The sequence below is a fragment of the Bubalus kerabau genome, chromosome 14 (assembly GCF_029407905.1).
Source record: "Bubalus kerabau isolate K-KA32 ecotype Philippines breed swamp buffalo chromosome 14, PCC_UOA_SB_1v2, whole genome shotgun sequence".
Classification (NCBI taxonomy): domain Eukaryota; kingdom Metazoa; phylum Chordata; class Mammalia; order Artiodactyla; family Bovidae; genus Bubalus; species Bubalus kerabau.
The window spans coordinates 19,968,890-19,985,854 of NC_073637.1; the positions used below are offsets into that span (position 1 = coordinate 19,968,890).

General features: G+C 39.9%; 1 long non-coding RNA gene and 1 pseudogene across 1 annotated transcript; one reads left to right on the forward strand and one right to left on the reverse strand.

The window, feature by feature from the left end:
* The first annotated feature begins 7,977 nt into the window (after nucleotides 1–7,977).
* LOC129627200 (40S ribosomal protein S27-like) lies at nucleotides 7,978–8,225 on the forward strand (annotated as a pseudogene).
* A 1,411-nt stretch (nucleotides 8,226–9,636) lies between these two features.
* LOC129627370 (uncharacterized) lies at nucleotides 9,637–16,731 on the reverse strand. Its single transcript, XR_008702591.1, has 3 exons — nucleotides 16,644–16,731; nucleotides 14,446–14,527; nucleotides 9,637–9,768 (listed from the first exon to the last, which is right to left on the reverse strand). It is a non-coding gene; the product is annotated as an uncharacterized LOC129627370 (long non-coding RNA).
* Nucleotides 16,732–16,965: the final 234 nt, after the last annotated feature.

The window sequence follows — 16,965 nt, forward strand, 5'->3', positions numbered from 1 at the left end:
TAATTTCATGACTACAGTCAACATCTGCAGTGATTTTGGAGCGCAAGAAACATTAAGTCTGACACTGTTTCCACTGTTTCCCCATCTATTTCCCATGAAGTGATGGGACCAGATGCCATGATCTTCGTTTTCTGAATGTTGAGCTTTAAGCCAACTTTTCACTCTCCTCTTTCACTTTCATCAAGAGGCTTTTTAGTTCCTCTTCATTTTCTGCCATAAGAGTGGTGTTATCTGCATATCTGAGGTTACTGATATTTCTCCCAGCAATCTTGACTCCAGCTTGTGCTTCTTCCAGCCCAGCATTTCTCATGATGTACCTTACATATAAGTTAAATAAGCAGGGTGACAATATACAGCCTTGACATACTCCTTTTCCTATTTGGAACCAGTCTGTTGTTCCATGTCCAGTTCCAACTGTTGCTTCCTGACCTGCATACAGGTTTCTGAAGAGGCAGGTCAGGTGGTCTGGTATTCCCATCTCTTTCAGAATTTTCCACAGTTTCTTGTGATCCACACAGTCAAAGGCTTGGGCATAGTCAATAAAGCAGAAATAGATGTTTTTCTGGAACTCTCTTCCTTTTTCCATGATCCAGCTGATGTTGGCAATTAGACCTCTGGTTTCTCTGTCTTTTCTAAAACCAGCTTGAACATCTGGAAGTTCACGGTTCACATATTGCTCAAGCCTGGCTTGGGGAATTTTGAGCATTACTTTACTAGCGTGTGAGATGAGTACAATCGTGTGGTAGTTTGAGCATTCTTTGGCATTGCCTTTCTTTGGGATTGGAATGAAAACTGACCTTTTCCAGTCCTGGGGCCACTGCTGAGTTTTCCAAATTTGCCGCCATATTGAGTGCAGCACTTTCACGGCATCATCTTCCAGGATTTGAAATAGCTCACCTGGAATTCCATCACCTCCACTAGCTTTGTTTGCAGTGATGCTTTCTAAGGCCCATCTGACTTCACATTCCAGGATGTCTGGCTCTAGGTGAGTGATCACACCATCCTGCTTATCTGGGTCCTAAAGATCTTTTTTGTACAGTTCTTCTGTGTATTTTTGCCACCTCTTCTTAATATCTTCTGCTTCTGTTAGGTCCATAACATTTCTGTCCTTTATCGAGCCCATCTGTGCATGAAATGTTCCCTTGGTATCTCTAGTTTTCTTGAAGAGATCACTAGTCTTTCCTATTCTGTTGTTTTCCTCTATTTCTTTGCATTGATCACTGAAGAAGGCTTTCTTATCTCTCCTTGCTATTCTTTGGAACTCTGCATTCAGATGCTTATATCTTTCCTTTTCTCCTTTGCTTTTCGCTTCTCTTCTTTTCACAGCTATTTGTAAGGCCTCCTCAGACAGCTATTTTGCTTTTTTCCATTTCTTTTCCATGGGGATGGTCTTGATCTCTGTCTCCTGTACAATGTCACGAACCTCATTCCATAGTTCATCAGGTACTCTATCTATCAGATCTAGGCCCTTAAATCTATTTCTCACTTCCACTGTATAATCATTAGGGATTTGATTTAGGTCATACCTGAATGGTCTAGTGGTTTTCCCCACTTTCTTCAATTTAAGTCTGAATTTGGCAATAAGGAGTTCATGATCTGAGCCACAGTCAGCTCCTGGTCTTGTTTTTGCTGACTGTATAGAGCTTCTCCATCTTTGGCTACAAAGAATATAATCAATCTGATTTCAGTGTTGACCATCTAGTGATGTCCATGTGTAGAGTCTTCTCTTGTGTTGTTGGAAGAGGGTGTTTGCTATGACCAGTGCATTCTCTTGGCAAAACTCTATTAGCCTTTGCCATGCTTAATTCCATATTCCAAGGCCAAATTTGCTTGTTACTCCAGGTGTTTCTTGACTTCCTACTTTTGCATTCCAGTCCCTTATAATGAAAAGGACATCTTTTTTGGGTGTTAGTTCTAAAAGGTCTTGTAGGTCTTCATTGAACCATTCAACTTCAGCTTCTTCAGCATTACTGGTTGGGGCATAGACTTGGATTACTGTGATATTGAATGGTTTACCTTGGAAATGAACAGAGATCATTCTGTCATTTTTGAGACTGCTTCCAAGTACTGCATTTCAGACTCTTTTGCTGACCACGATAGCTACTCCATTTCTTCTGAGGGATTCCTGCCCGCAGTAGTAGATATAATGGTCATCTGAGTTAAATTCACCCATTCCAGTCCATTTTAGTTTGCTGATTCCTAGAATGTCGACATTCACTCTTGCCATCTCTTGTTTGACCACTTCCAATTTGCCTTGATTCATGGCCCTAACATTCCAGGTTCCTATGCAATATTGCTCTTTACAGCATTGAACCTTGCTTCTATCACCAGTCACATTCACAGCTGGGTATTCTTTTTGGTTTGGCTCCATCCCTTCATGCTTTCTGGAGTTATTTCTCCACTGATCTCCAGTAGCATATTGGGCACCTGCTGACCTGGGAGTTCCTCTTTCAGTATCCTATCATTTTGCCTTTTCATACTCTTCATGGGGTTCTCAAAGCAAGAATACTGAAGTGGTTTGCCATTCCCGTCTCCAGAGGACCACATTCTGTCAGACCTCTCTACCATGACCCGCCCGTCTTGTCTGGCCCCACACAGTATGGCTTACTTTCATTGAGTTAGACAAGGCTGTGGTCCATGTGATTAGATCGACTGGTTTCCTGTGATTATTGTTTCTGTGTGTGTGCCCTCTATTGCCCTCTTGCAACACCTACCATCTTACTTGGGTTTCTCTTACCTTGGACGTATTTTGGGGTATCTTCTCTTACCTTTGGTATCTCTTTCACGGCTGCTCCAGAAAAACGCAGCTGCTGTTCCTTACCTTGGACAAAGGGTATCTCCTCACTGCTACCCCTCCTGACCTTGATCGTGGAGTAGCTCCTCTTGGCCCTCCTGCACCCCCCTAGCCACTGCTCCTTGGACGTGGGGTTGCTCCTCTATGTAGAATACCTACATAGTGGGTGGTGAGTTGCAGATTTAACATTGGAGATTACATTTATTGGCTAACGCCTTTGATTGTGTGGATCACAAGAAACTGTGGAAAATTCTGAAAGAGATGGGAATACCAGACCACCTGACCTGCCTCTTCAGAAACCTGTATGCAGGTCAGGAAGCAACAGTTGGAACTGGACATGGAACAACAGACTGGTTCCAAATAGGAAAAGGAGTATGTCAAGGCTGTATATTGTCACCCTGCTTATTTAACTTATATGTAAAGTACATCATGAGAAACCCTGTGCTGGAAGAAGCACAAGCTGGAATCAAGATTGCTGGGAGAAACATTGATAACCTCAGATATGCAGATGACACCACCCTTATGGCAGAAAGTGAAGAGGAACTAAAAAGCCTCTTGATGAAAGTGAAAACTGAGAGTGAAAGGTTGGCTTAAAGCTCAACATTCAGAAAACGAAGATCATGGCATCTGGTCCCATCACTTCATGGGAAATAGATGGGGAAACAGTGGAAACAGTGTCAGACTTAATGTTTCTTGCGCTCCAAAATCACTGCAGATGTTGACTGTAGTCATGAAATTAAAAGATGCTTACTCCTTGAAGGAAAGTTATGACCAACCTAGATAGCATATTCAAAAGCAGAGACATTACTTTGCCAACAAAGTCTGTCTAGTCAAGGCTATGGTTTATCCTGTGGTCATGTATGGATGTGAGAGTTGGACTGTGAAGAAAGCTAAGCACCAAAGAATTGATGCTTTTGAACTGTGGTGTTGGAGAAGACTCTTGAGAGTCCCTTGGACTGCAAGGAGATCCAACCAGTCCATCCTAAAGGAGATCAGTCCTGGGTGTTCTTTGGAAGGACTGATGTTAAGGCTGAAACCCCAATACTTTGGCCACCTCATGTGAAGAGTTGACTCACTGGAAAAGACCCTGATGCTGGGAGGGATTGGGGGCAGGAGGAGAAGGGGACGACAGAGGATGAGATGGCTGGATGGCATCACCAACTCGATGGACGTGAGTTTAAGTGAACTCCGGGAGTTAGTGATGGACAGGGAGGCCTGGCGTGCTGTGGTCCATGGGGTTGCTAAGAGTCGGACACGACTGAGCGACTGAACTGAACTGAACCGAACCATGTCATAAAGTAATGGATATTTTTCTGGGACACAAATTTGAATGATGTGTCCTATGAAGTAGTTGTGAGTCTGGAGAGAGGCAGACGTGCAGGGATGAGTTGTTTTTCTAGAGGCAGTCCAGCTAAATCAGAGGCCCTCACTTCCCTATATGGCATCATCTTCCTTCAATTCCATTTATAATGTCACAGATCTGCAGAAGTTGAGAAAATATTATTGTCTATGTCAAGAAAAAAACAACTCTGACAGCAAACAAGCAAAAACTCAAACAATATTTCTCCGGACATGAAGAGCAAGTGAAGAAACTTTATTGAGGTTCCTCATAAGGCCTTAGAGAAGTATTATATATATTAAAGAGAGCAATGTCAAAGGTCATTGTAGGAAAGCTCCCTAACATGAATAATTCCATTATATGCTCTTTCCAATAACAAGAAAATACCTTTTAAAATTGTTTTGGTAAATGCTCTGGCCAATGTCACTGAGTGATTGAATGTTAGTAAAGGGTAAAAAAAAAAAAAAATTAACTTGAATAATGAGGCTATTTTTAATGAAAGTATGATTTAATAGGAGTGGAATATAATCTTTTTATAAATGGTTATATATATCATTGTATATAAAATATATACATATATTTGTCATAAATCTATATAATCATTAAGAGTGTAAAGAGCTCTCAATTTTTTTCCCATATGCTACATTTTATAGAGAAAAAATTTTGCTCAGATTTATTTTGATATTTAGAGATTTTCAAATCCTTGATATTTTACCCTCATGATTGTCATGGCTTTGGATAGTGCTATGAGTCTCTGAAATATTTTCAAATATAAGGAGAATATCTACAGAGCTAATGAGAACAAATTTAAGTAAGTTAATGAAGCATATCTTATCTCCATTTAGAATAATTGTTTAGCAAATACAAAGCCTTCACTTATTTCAGTTACTAAATTGCCACCGTTCTTGCTTCTTTGAAGGTCAGAGTTAAGAACAATTCATTTTTTAAAAATATGTTCACCACCAACAGGATATCTGCTAACTCTGCTAGGTGTTGGAGATACAGCAATAGATTTTTTATGTCCCTTTATGGACAATATTCTAAAAAATTATCTGGTTGGAACAGTTGGTGTTGATTCACTAAAGAGGAGATACACCACAACATTTGTTTCATGAATCACTCTTATCCACCTGTGGTAAAGAATCTTCACTGTTGTGGACACTGGCAACCATACATGGAGATTTGGAATGTCTGGGAGGACCATCACTGTACACTCATGCATGATGGCTCTGAGGTCACCCAGCTCCACCGTGGAGGTCCAGTTGTGCATGTGGCTTTTCTCCTGAATCACATCCTACAGATTCCATTAAAAACAGTATATCCTTAACTTGAAGGGATTCATTTCTGTTTTTCATAGAAATACAATGCAACATAAAGGGAAACAAAAATTAATTATTCGAGCTGTCCAGAGTCTAAATTCCACATTCAGTAGATTACACCATTTCCCTCCTTTCCCCCCTCCCCTTATTTTCTACCTTTCTTTTAAGAAGATTGTGCATTCCTTCTCTTGCTATGAGACCTCCATGGACTTCTCACGGGATGAACAAATTTACCACCTCACTGAGACAGACTTGGCCAGTTGACTATTTTTGACCAATGAGTGAACTGTGTGCAGAAGCAAATCGTGTGTTGTGTTCGCAGAAACATTAAGAACTGCCACGTGGTCGCCCTTGCCCACACAGGAACTGTTCTTTCAGCCTGGATCCCAAAATGAATAAGAGACATGCCACAGAGTCATAGACTGGAGCAGTTGACCTGCAGTGACATGAAATTTAAGGGAGACCTAAAACTTAAGTGCCATAATCTACTGAGATTTAAAGATTGTCCCTATGTTATCACAAAGTGAAAAAGCTAACTGATAAACCACATAAACAGACAACAATATGTTACTGCTGCTCCTGCTGCTGCTAAGTCGCTTCAGTTGTGTCCGACTCTGTTCGACCCCATAGACGGCAGCCCACCAGGCTCCCCCGTCCCTGGGATTCTCCAGGCAAGAACACTGGAGTAGGTTGCCATTTCCTTTTCCAATGCATGAAGGGGAAGAGTGAAAGTGAAGTCGCTCAGTCATGTCCAACTCTTAGTGACCCCATGGACTGCAGCCTACCAGGCTCCTCCATCCATGGGATTTTCCAGGCAAGAGTACTAGAGTAGGGTGCCATTGCCTTCTCGGCAATATGTTACTAGTAAAGCCTAATTTCATTAGTTTGTGATTATCATCATTCCTAATATATTTCACTTTTAATTAATCCTTTAGTCATTTCTCTGCCATTAATTTAAGAAGCCTAGTCACTTCCTCTTTAGGCTTCCAACCCTTTCCTTATCCTTCAAATTGCTCAAAAATCCTGCACAGTATAGTTTATTCTGTACAGAGTTGGGCCAATACTCTAGGCATAGAAGGAAAAAAAAAATCAAAAACTCCAAAAAGTCCACTGGGTTCCATGCGTCTTTCACTGTCATGTGACACAGCTATTAATGATTACATCTGTCTTGGACTAGTCTAATGCTGTTTGTTTATTGATGCTATGTTATAGCTGTTGTCCTAGATCATTATCATGGGCATACACTCTCTTATTTCACCCTCACTTGCTCAGCATCTTAAAATGAAATTGCAGGGACTTCCCTGGTGGTCTAGTGGTTAAGACTCTATACTTTCACTGCACAGGGCATGGTTTGATCTGTGGTCAAGAAACTAAAATTCTGAATGCCACTTGTTGGGGCCAAAAAGAAAAAAATGCAATTACATTGTGTGCTGAAAGTGACTTGCCTCTCTGACCCTTGAAAAAGTCAGAGAAGTGTTAGTTGCTTAGTCGTGTCCGACCCTTTGCCACCTTATGGACTGTAGCCCACCAGGCTCCTCTGTCCATCGGATTCTCCAGGCAAGAATACTGGAGTGGGTTGCCATGCCCATCTCCAGCTCTGGCCTTTGGCCTTTAAGTTAAATTTAGGCCACCAGTATACATACCCCTTGCTTTATGGGGAGTTCACTACACATTACAGTGTCTTTTTAATCCGGGAACCCCAACCATCATGAGAACTTTCTCTAACATTAAATCATAGATACAATTTCATACTAATCCTATGACCAATGAGCACATGTTCCTTTACAGCTTTACTAGGAGCTTAGTACATATCTTCATTCATTCACGTAACCAAAAGGCCACTTCAGAGGACAAAATGTGACACCATTAAATTGTATGACTATGCATCTCTGCATAAATAGAAATGTATATGGAGGATTCCTTAAATTAAAAAAAAAAATGTACCTTTTCACATTAATGTTTGTTACTCCTGTTCTGTCATTACGTATGTCACTATTGCCCCTCTAGTGTTTAGCAGAATGCTTGGCATGTATTAAGTGCTCAGCTGGGGTCAAACCCAAATCTCCTGCATTGCAGGTGAATTCTTTACCACTGAGCCACTGGGGAAGCCCAATCTGAATAAATGTGCGAAATATCAATTATAAGGCAAGTCAATAAGATCAGAAATGGACTAGAATGTTCTCACTCTATTTTTTCATAACAATAATTTTCTTTGAACTTTTATGTCTCCAAATATCCTTAACTCTTGAAACCTTATACCTGAGATCTTTGGGAGGACCCTTCAGAGGCAGTGGAATTAGACTGGGTCTTGGACTATTCATAGGGCTCTCAGGTAAATTTTAATATTCTGTTTGTGTGAGTTCATCATAAAACTGAGAATGTCTCTTACTTTTTCATCCTATAATTTAAAAAAAATGGTTTGTACATAGCATATAGTAAAGGAATAAAAAAATCCATTAGGCAGGTTTTCTTCAATGATAAAGCATGTGAGGCCTTTTCTGCAGTGATGACCTCCTCACGAGAACATGCCTCTCACAAAGGATCTTCTTCATCCCTCTCCAGAAGAGGAGAAGAGGAAACACAAGAAGAAGCACCTGGTACAGAGCCCTATTTTTTGGATGTAAAATGCCCAGGATGCTATAAAATCACTACCGTCTTTAGCCACGCACAAATAGTAGTTTAGTGTGTTGGCTGCTGTTCTGTCCTCTGCCAGCCTACAGGAGGAAAAGCAAGACTTATGGAAGGATGCTCCTTCAGACGGATGCAGCACTAAAAGTATCCTGCATCAAGATGAATGGGAAACCACCCCAATAAACATGTTTTGGATTAAAAAAAAAAAGCATGTGAGTTGTCTTAATGTTTGAAAACCTATTAAGATCAGTAAAAAACAATCAATTTCCCAAGCCTTTCAGATTTGTATAATAATGAAAAAGGATATATTTCAGTCAGATTTTTCTTTCTCTGTCCCAAATCCAATATGGTATTACATACATGGTTAAAAATATTTCTTAAAAATTAAAAAAAATTTATGATTATTCAATTTTATTCCATTCCCTGGACATTGTATTCATACGTACCATCTTGAGTAAAAGGATGAGTAACCAAAAGTCCTGGATAAACTATAAGAAATAAAGCAAATAATCATGAGCTAAGATATACATATTGTCATATGTGTAAAATCACCATTGTGTGGACTTCCCTGCTGGTCCAATGGTTAAGAATCTGCCTGCCAATGTAAAGGACACAGGTTCAATCCCTGGTCCTGGAAGATCTCACATGCCTTGAGGCAACGAAGCCTGAATGCCACAGCTACTAAGCCCATGCTCCCTAGCGCCATGCCTCTCAATAAGAGAAGCTACTGCAATGAGAAGCCCATGCACTACAACAAGAGAGTAGCCTCTGCTCACTGCAACTAGAGAAAGGCTGCACACAGCAGTGAAGGCCCAGTAAAGCCGAAATTGATCAATAAATCACTATTGTGATCATGTCAGGATATCGTAGATATTGATAAACAATTGAATTATTGTTAATTAACGCAGATTTTTCTCTGAATGGTATATGTTATTATTCAGTCACTAAATTATGTCCGACTCTTTGGGAACTCATGGATTGCAGTACCCCAGGCTGCATGCTGAGTGTTAGAGTATCTAGCTAATGATTTGGAAGTAAAGAAAATCTGTCATCCAACATCTGCTCCTTACTGGCTAATTGTGCAGCTTTGGGACAGTGATATCAATTTCCTGGGCCTTGATTTTCATATTTGTAAAATAATAATAATAATACCTAACTGGGGGGGTTGTATGAATCAGTAATGACATACATACATTACACACAACACTTTGATTGCAAGAAGCAGGAAATGTAAGACAAAAAATTTATATTTCAATTAACCAAAAAATTTATATTTCAATTAACCAAAAAATTTATATTTCAAGCCATACACCAAAAAGGAAAAAGAAAAAGTAAAAAACAATGAGTATATTCGTGGATTCAAATCATTAGATTTTCATATTGACTTCTATATTTGCCTTTTTTTTTACAAAGAGCTGTGCTATCACAAACCAACCATCTTCACAAGGTTAAAAACAAGACTGTAACCAGGTTGGATCTTAAATTCTCATAAATTTCATGAGTAGAAAGGAAAAAAATTCTATCCAACTAATTCCAGTTAGAAAAATCCTGGAGAATAAAACTGATTGGTCCTGCTAGTTGGTTTTCATATTCATTTTTGAATCAAGCAGTGGGAGTCAGGTGGAAGACTGTGACAGGGCCCAATTTCCGTGATATGTCCAGACCTGTGATGTGGCGTGTATGATCTACAACCAAAAAAGGGAAGGAAAGATACAAGACAAATCAAAACAAGTAGCAAAACAGAATCTTCATTATTAAAGTACTTAGCATAGTATTAGCTAAGGACCTGGAAATGATAGATATTAGTGCTGATGAGATTAACCTTCATTTCCTGGGTCAACCAATTAGTTAGCTTCATTCTGGTTTATGGACCACTCATGTATGCTCACGGAGAAGGCAGTGGCACCCCACTCCAGTACTCTTGCCTGGAAAATCCCATGGATGGAGGAGCCTGGTAGATTGCAGTCCATGGGTCACACAGAGTCCAACATGACTGAGCGACTTCACTTTCACTTTTCATTTTTCACTTTCATGCATTGGAGAAGGAAATGGCAACCCACTCCAGTGTTCTTGCCTGGAGAATCCCAGGGATGGCGGAGCCTGGTGGGCTGCCGTCTCTGGGGTCGCACAGAGTTGGATATGACTGAAGTGACTTAGCAGCAGCAGCAGCAGCCGCAGCATGTATGCTCATGGTGGTGAGCATGAGAGGAATCCAGTAAAAGAGAGAAATGTGCAATATCCACCGCTGCTTGTTTTGCTGATGGTGTGTTATTTGCGGTATATATTCCTCCAAAGGGCAGAGGGTTACTACTCTTGCAGATTTCAATACATTAATTTGAAATGAGAACTCTAATTCAGAGTCAAAGTGAACTGCAATCTGCTGGAATATGCTGAGGTCATCTTGACACACCTAGCAGTAATGAAAAAAATCATTCTTGCTTCATCACTTGCTAGCTATGTGTCCTTGACTGAGTTATGAGCCTCTCTGGGCCTCAGTTTCCTCAAAAGTTATATGGGGGTAATGATAATACCTACATTTTCATAAAGTATTTGAGGCAATTAAATGACTTAATATATAAAAAGCGGGGGAGGGGGAGAAATAACTCATTGTGTGGGGAGTTGGAAATTTGAGTATCTACTTCAGAATGCTTGTACGGAAGGTGAGGAATCCTTTCTCTTTCTGACTGAGCGACTAGGGCTGAATTACCCAACCTTTCCTTGATTCGGCAGGCCTCTGACTCAGGACTTTGAACTTTAGGTTGTTTGCTGGTTGGTTCATTCATGACAGCCAGTGTTGGATTCTGCAGTGGGAACTAATAAAAAGGCCTGGGTATTTCAGGGGTGTCTGTGAGCAGTGGTAAAATGGCAGTGCAGGAAAGCGTTGCTTCTACTGCCCAGATCCTATGCTCTTCTAGTTTCTATCTGGGCACCAAACATACTCCTCCATTTTCTCATTAATTATGAGCTCCTTATTTTTCCTCCCAAAGTCCTCTTTTAAGTAAAAATTGTATAGTGGCTCTGCTCTGTCTTGCCTGAAATTAAAAAAAAAAAACAACTTACTAGTACAATATAGATATTCAAAATGCCAGTTTTTTTAATGTAAGCCAAACTATATAAGTACAAAGAAAAATAGCCGAAGCAGCTAGATTAAGACAAGTACTTATCAGTCATGACAGCTGACTGTTAACTTTTATTCTGCTCTCTATCCTTTACATGACTCGTCTGACCAAGCACTTATGATATACTGAGCACTTATGAGAAACAGAAATGAAGAGTAATCGTGGGACCATTTTCACATGTCATAGAGTTATACAAATGTCAAATAACTTAACAAACCAGGAAACGCATGTTCACAACTTTTGGTAAGTGCTTTCAGTGCATGAATAAGGCTAAATAATAAAGTATAACAGTAGGAGCTAACTTAGTCCAGGGGGAGGGCACTTGGGTCTAAGTTCCATGTAAGCTGTGACTTATTCATTGTGGATGAGTAAGTGACACTTAGGCAAGCAAAAAGAAGAGTAAGATGAAGGTCCCGATGTGGAAGAGACTGATGCTTGCACAGCAAGACCTGATAGTGAAAGTGCTAGTCACTCAGTCGTGACCAACTCTGTGACCCCCAGGGACTGTATCCCGCCAGGCTCCTCTGTCCACGGAACTCTCCAGGCAGTACACTGGAGTGGGGAGACATTTCCTTCTCCAGGGGGTCTTCTCAGCCCAGAGATGGAATCCAGGTCTCTTGCATTGTAGGCAGATTCTTTACTCTCTGAGCCACCAGGGAAGCCTAAAGGACCTGAGGGGGAGCCAACATGAGTGAGGCAGAGTGAGAGGGGTCACTGGTATGTGATTGCATTGTGATGCTAGCCAGGAAATTTTTAAGGCCTTATAGACCACATTAAGAATTTTTTCTTATGTTTGTGAGACTTAATTATCTGTAAAACACCCCTTAAAAACCATATAGGCAAGCTACTCTGAGTCAGGGCTGTGGCCTTTGATGGAGCTGAGTGTCAGTTGGCATGAACAGACAGTCCTGACAATAAATTAATTAGGGACATAGGGGAAAAAACTGGCATTTGGGAAGGTATCTGTTCTGGATCCCCAGAAAAGGGAGGAGCAGCAAGAGAGGGCTTAGTCAGAGGGCAGGATCCAGAAAGAGGGACTCCTCCCTTAGGCCCAAAGGCCGAGCAGAGGTCACGAGGTGGAGACCAAATCGACATGGTAAATTGGATAGATGAAGGCAATCTGCCTGCCAAAATAAGGCCAGAGAATCAGAAGAGGGAGACAACACAAGGCAGGAACAAAGCCAGGGCCTTAGGCAATGAAGGAACAAAATCTCATGAGGAAAGTGCCTTGCTGTGGAGAGAGGCCTGTCTCACGGATGGATGCACAGAGCCACACTGGTCCGCAGTGGTTCACCTCGGCCTGAAAGGGTTTGCTCTTCAGGGAATGAGGTATTCTGGAAGGTGGCTGAGTTCCTTCAGTCTCAAAGTTCACTACTGCAATAGTCTTCCTCCTCTCTAGCTTCTTATCTCTGCCTGCCTTATCTCATCTGATCATCTAAGCCAGGTTTCTCACAGCAGAAAATCTGACACATAAAAACACACACACACAACTGAAAAGCTGGAATACTCAAAAATGCCAGCCTATCTCGAGCCACTTATTTCTGGAAAGTAGAAGTAAAATACTGAGGAAGCCTGAATTTTATGGAAACCTTAAAGTGTCTCGATTCTCTGCCCAACTCCACCACATCCTTGCCTGCTGATGAGAGGTGCCAAGTAGGGAAATGAGAAGCCTTCATTTTCCTCGTATCAAAGAGATACAGAGCCGTGCAAAGAATAACAAATAACAAAAGAATAGCAAGTAAACTAAAAGGCTATAGGAAAAAAATAAATGAGTGTATTTGAGGGAGGCATAAGAAAATAGACTTATCAGCGGATTAAAATTCAAAAACGATAAAAGAAAGTAAACACTTCATTGGTGACCACAGAATTAAGAAAAACAATGATATTAATTGTAAATTGAATGTCAGGGAAAATGTGTTGGCAGCAGGGACTAATTGGATTGTAGAGGCTAATCTCCCAAGGGAAGAAGTGGACGCCTCGTCGTGCATATTAGAGGCAAAATTCTCACTGGCAGGAGTTAGGATAAAATGACCTAATAGGTCTTTTCCAACTCTGATTTTTATCATTTGGCAAAGGAAACCTGGCCAGGAGTTACACAATTAAGCATCTTTGCTGAAAAAACAAACACAGAACTATCAGATAATACAGACGCCCACCTCCTCCCATCCCCAAAAAAATATTTAAAAGGGACAATCACGCCACCAATAAAGCCGTAGGGTCCAGCTCAGAAGAACAATTCCTGACATGGACCAGGGATAAATAGATGCTTTCATTCCCCTGGTTTTCTTAATCCTCAAATCTGAATGGACGGGGGTAGCAGGTTTTCAGGGGTGTTGGAAAGCAGGAGCTTTGCATAATCTCCGCCTGAAGGTTTGCTCTGTTTGGAAGAGGTTATCCTTTGAAGATGACTGGATAGGATCCAGCAACTTTTCTTCAACTCCTGCAATCTTTTGCTCTCTTTCCTTCACCCCTTCCTCTTGGCTCTACCCATCTCTGGGAAAGTGGGAAAATTACAACAAACCTTAGATCCTTTCTCGGAGAATTGTGAGCAGTGTATTATATCCTAATAGCCTGTTGGCAAATCCAAACCCTATTCAAAGAAAATCCACTTTTGAAAACCGGGTCTGTAGCAATGTGGACGTTCCTGGGAAAACACATTTCTCGTTCTACTTTTTGTTTTCTTCTTTTATCGGAGGGCTTAAGTTTTCTGGTTTCGTTTTTTTGATTCAGTGCTTCCGTTATTCTGTTTTTTGGAAACAGCCCCCAGTGTGGACAGAACAGAATACATTGTACAGAAATGCCTGTGACTGTTTTGACTGGCACAAGACTATCACCTAGGCAAACTGGCAACATCAGGAGTGAAACAACTTTTGGGTTTGTAGTTTATACACCAGCAGCTGCAAAAACTGCCCAGGTTCTGCATTTGCTGCCTTTCGGTCCTTGCCTTTATAAATGCCTATTTTGGGATTTTTATCTCAGAATCATTGAGGTTAGGCAATCAGAAAAACCTGGCATGGATAGGTCTTGGTGTTTTCTCAAGAGAATGTAACAGCTGCAACCTTTTGGATAAATAATATTCATTTTCTAGCCATGAATGGACTTTTTTAAACTCATGGAGTCCTGGGTCATTCTTTTCTAAAGGCTACCTTTACTGGGCTTGCTTCTGTCATCCTCTCTAGATTTTTCTCACCAGCTCAGTGGACTTCAAAGAGGGAAAGAAAGACAACTGCATGTAAAACTTACCAAAGTGCACTCAGAGACCCATGGGGAGATTTTGCAGAGCTTGATAAACCCAGCATAGGAAACATCTGTGCTGTCCCTGCTCCTGGAAAAACAGGGATATTTTCCACATTCTCTACAGGTAATTTGTGTGACTTAAATTACTAATATTTACTCAACAATTACTTTTGAGCAGCTGTTATGCACCAGGTAAGCTAGACCTCCACAACTTTGTAGAAATACAACACTGAAATAAAACAAAAAATAAGATGTTATTTTTTAAAGGAGGAAATAAAAATAAATTTAACAAGGACATCTAAAAATGTGAAAGAAAGCAAAAAAGGAAAGGAAGGATAGAGAAGAGAGAGAAAAAAAAAGAATTGTCTCTGAGTCGTTCTTACTGCAAAAGACCCAAGGACTTGAAAGTTAAGGTTTTGGTTTTATTTCCCTTAGAAACCTGAATGAGTCCCTCTACTTCAAATACTGGCTAGTTTACTTAAACCAAACATTTTCTGTGGAGTAATCTCATGGCAACAATTACTTTTGCTTTTATCAATGAGTTTACCCAATTATGTAGTATGTGCTTTCCAAGTAATCTTTTTTTTTTTTGGGAAAAAAAAAAAAAAAACATGAATTAAGTGAATTAAACTGTGTTTGTTATCATTTTAGATGGAGGACAACGGGAAATTCTAACTGCTTCATGGGGTCTTTACAGCCATCATCATTGACTATGTTGGATTTCAATCCACCTCTACCTGGAAATGACACACATTCTAACAAAGAAGAAAATTCACTCATGTGAAAGGCATAATCATTTTTTAGGAAGTTATATTTTAAGGGAAAAAAATTAACCATGACAGACTTCTACAAACAAGAAATCCATTTGGTCAAAGAAGCTGCTTTTTGTATCATTTGAGAGCTTAAAATTGCAAAGCTTGTGTGTATGGCCTAGTACCTGAGTTTACCGTAAATAAATAGAGTCAAAATATTTGGAGGCAGTATTCAAAGTAAATTGAGAAATGGTGAACAGAATTAATTTTGTACCACTGATTTGGAGCTTATTTTCATGTCAGTTTACAAAAACATGCAAATGAGAGGTAGTAAATCTTAAGAATAAGTCCATTCTGGCAGAAACACTGAGGCAAATTAATCTCATTCCTGGGTTGACATCTTCATGACAATTTGAAGAAAATATTTAAAACTGGTATGCTAATTTTTTAAGGAATTCTAAGTTATGTCAATTACTGAACTATAATAGTTGTAACTATTAACTATAATTATTAAACTATAGTTAATCAAACCTTGGTTTAATTAAGCCATACATACAGGAAGGTTCTCCTTAAATAATTTTTTCCCAGAAATGCACATTTTGATAGAACTTATTTTGGTGAATTCCACCCCAGGAAATGAACATAAAATTTTCTCTCTATTTTTTTCTCTTTGCTTTCTTCTTTTCTCAAATTAAAGTAGGTAAAATATAGTGCCTCAAAGCATTACAATTTGACTCTGTACTTTCAAAATAATATATATACTTATTAATTTCTAATATATTTATTATTTCTTAAATACTCTGAGAAATCTACTCCATGACTCACCTCTAAAAAAGTCATAAAAACTAAAAATCACAACTCTATGTTTAATTTTAAATGATAACAGTTTTGTGGTTGTTATTTAGTCTCAGGTATGTCTGATTCTTCTTGCAACCCCATGGACTATAACCTGCCAGGCTCCTCTGTCCATGGGATTTCCCAGGCAGAAATACTGGAGTAGGAATACTCCTTCAAGGAATCTTCCTGACCCAGAGATCGAACTCACATCTCCTACATTGACAGGCAGATTCTTTACCACTGAGCCCACTAGGGAAGCCCAATAACAGAATAGCTAGTGACTAATTTATTAAAATTTTAACCACTCATTTCAAGGTCACCCTGAGATCTTTTAATCATATTTCTCATTTAGTTGACTTCTCTGCTTCTATTTTGCACAAAGTAATTAAATAAAATGCACAGAAAAAAATTACTCAAGCTGAGGGGAAAACTGAAAAAAACCATTTTATCTTTTATCCAACACGTACGCAAAATAAGAAGAAAACCTAGATTTTGTTCACTGTTGGCTAAGATGGAGTTTATTGACCCTGTAAGGGCCATAGTGCAATTCATATTCCCATTATACATTTTTATGCAACCCTGGGCACCACGGATCTCTGTTAGTATACAACCTACAAGCTGTCTCTGAAGCAAAGTCTCTTCAAAAGATTCGCCTTGCCATCCCCCTGTAGCTGCCGATGCCGCTCTCTACGCCCTTCAGATCTTCTAGTTGTTCTGATAGAGTCTAGGCCTCCATCTTCCAAAGGGAGTTCTTAGTGATCCATGATCTATCTTTCCATTGGCTAAGTCTGTAAACTTTGGTGGGCTGGGTGGGTCCAGAAAGAAAAGAGGATGTTTTCTTTTTCCACTGTTTAAACCTCTTGTGAGTAATTCCCCACAGCTGTACGTAAACACCCCCTTTCTGAGTGGGGGGGAAGAGGTCTCAGAACAGAATAGC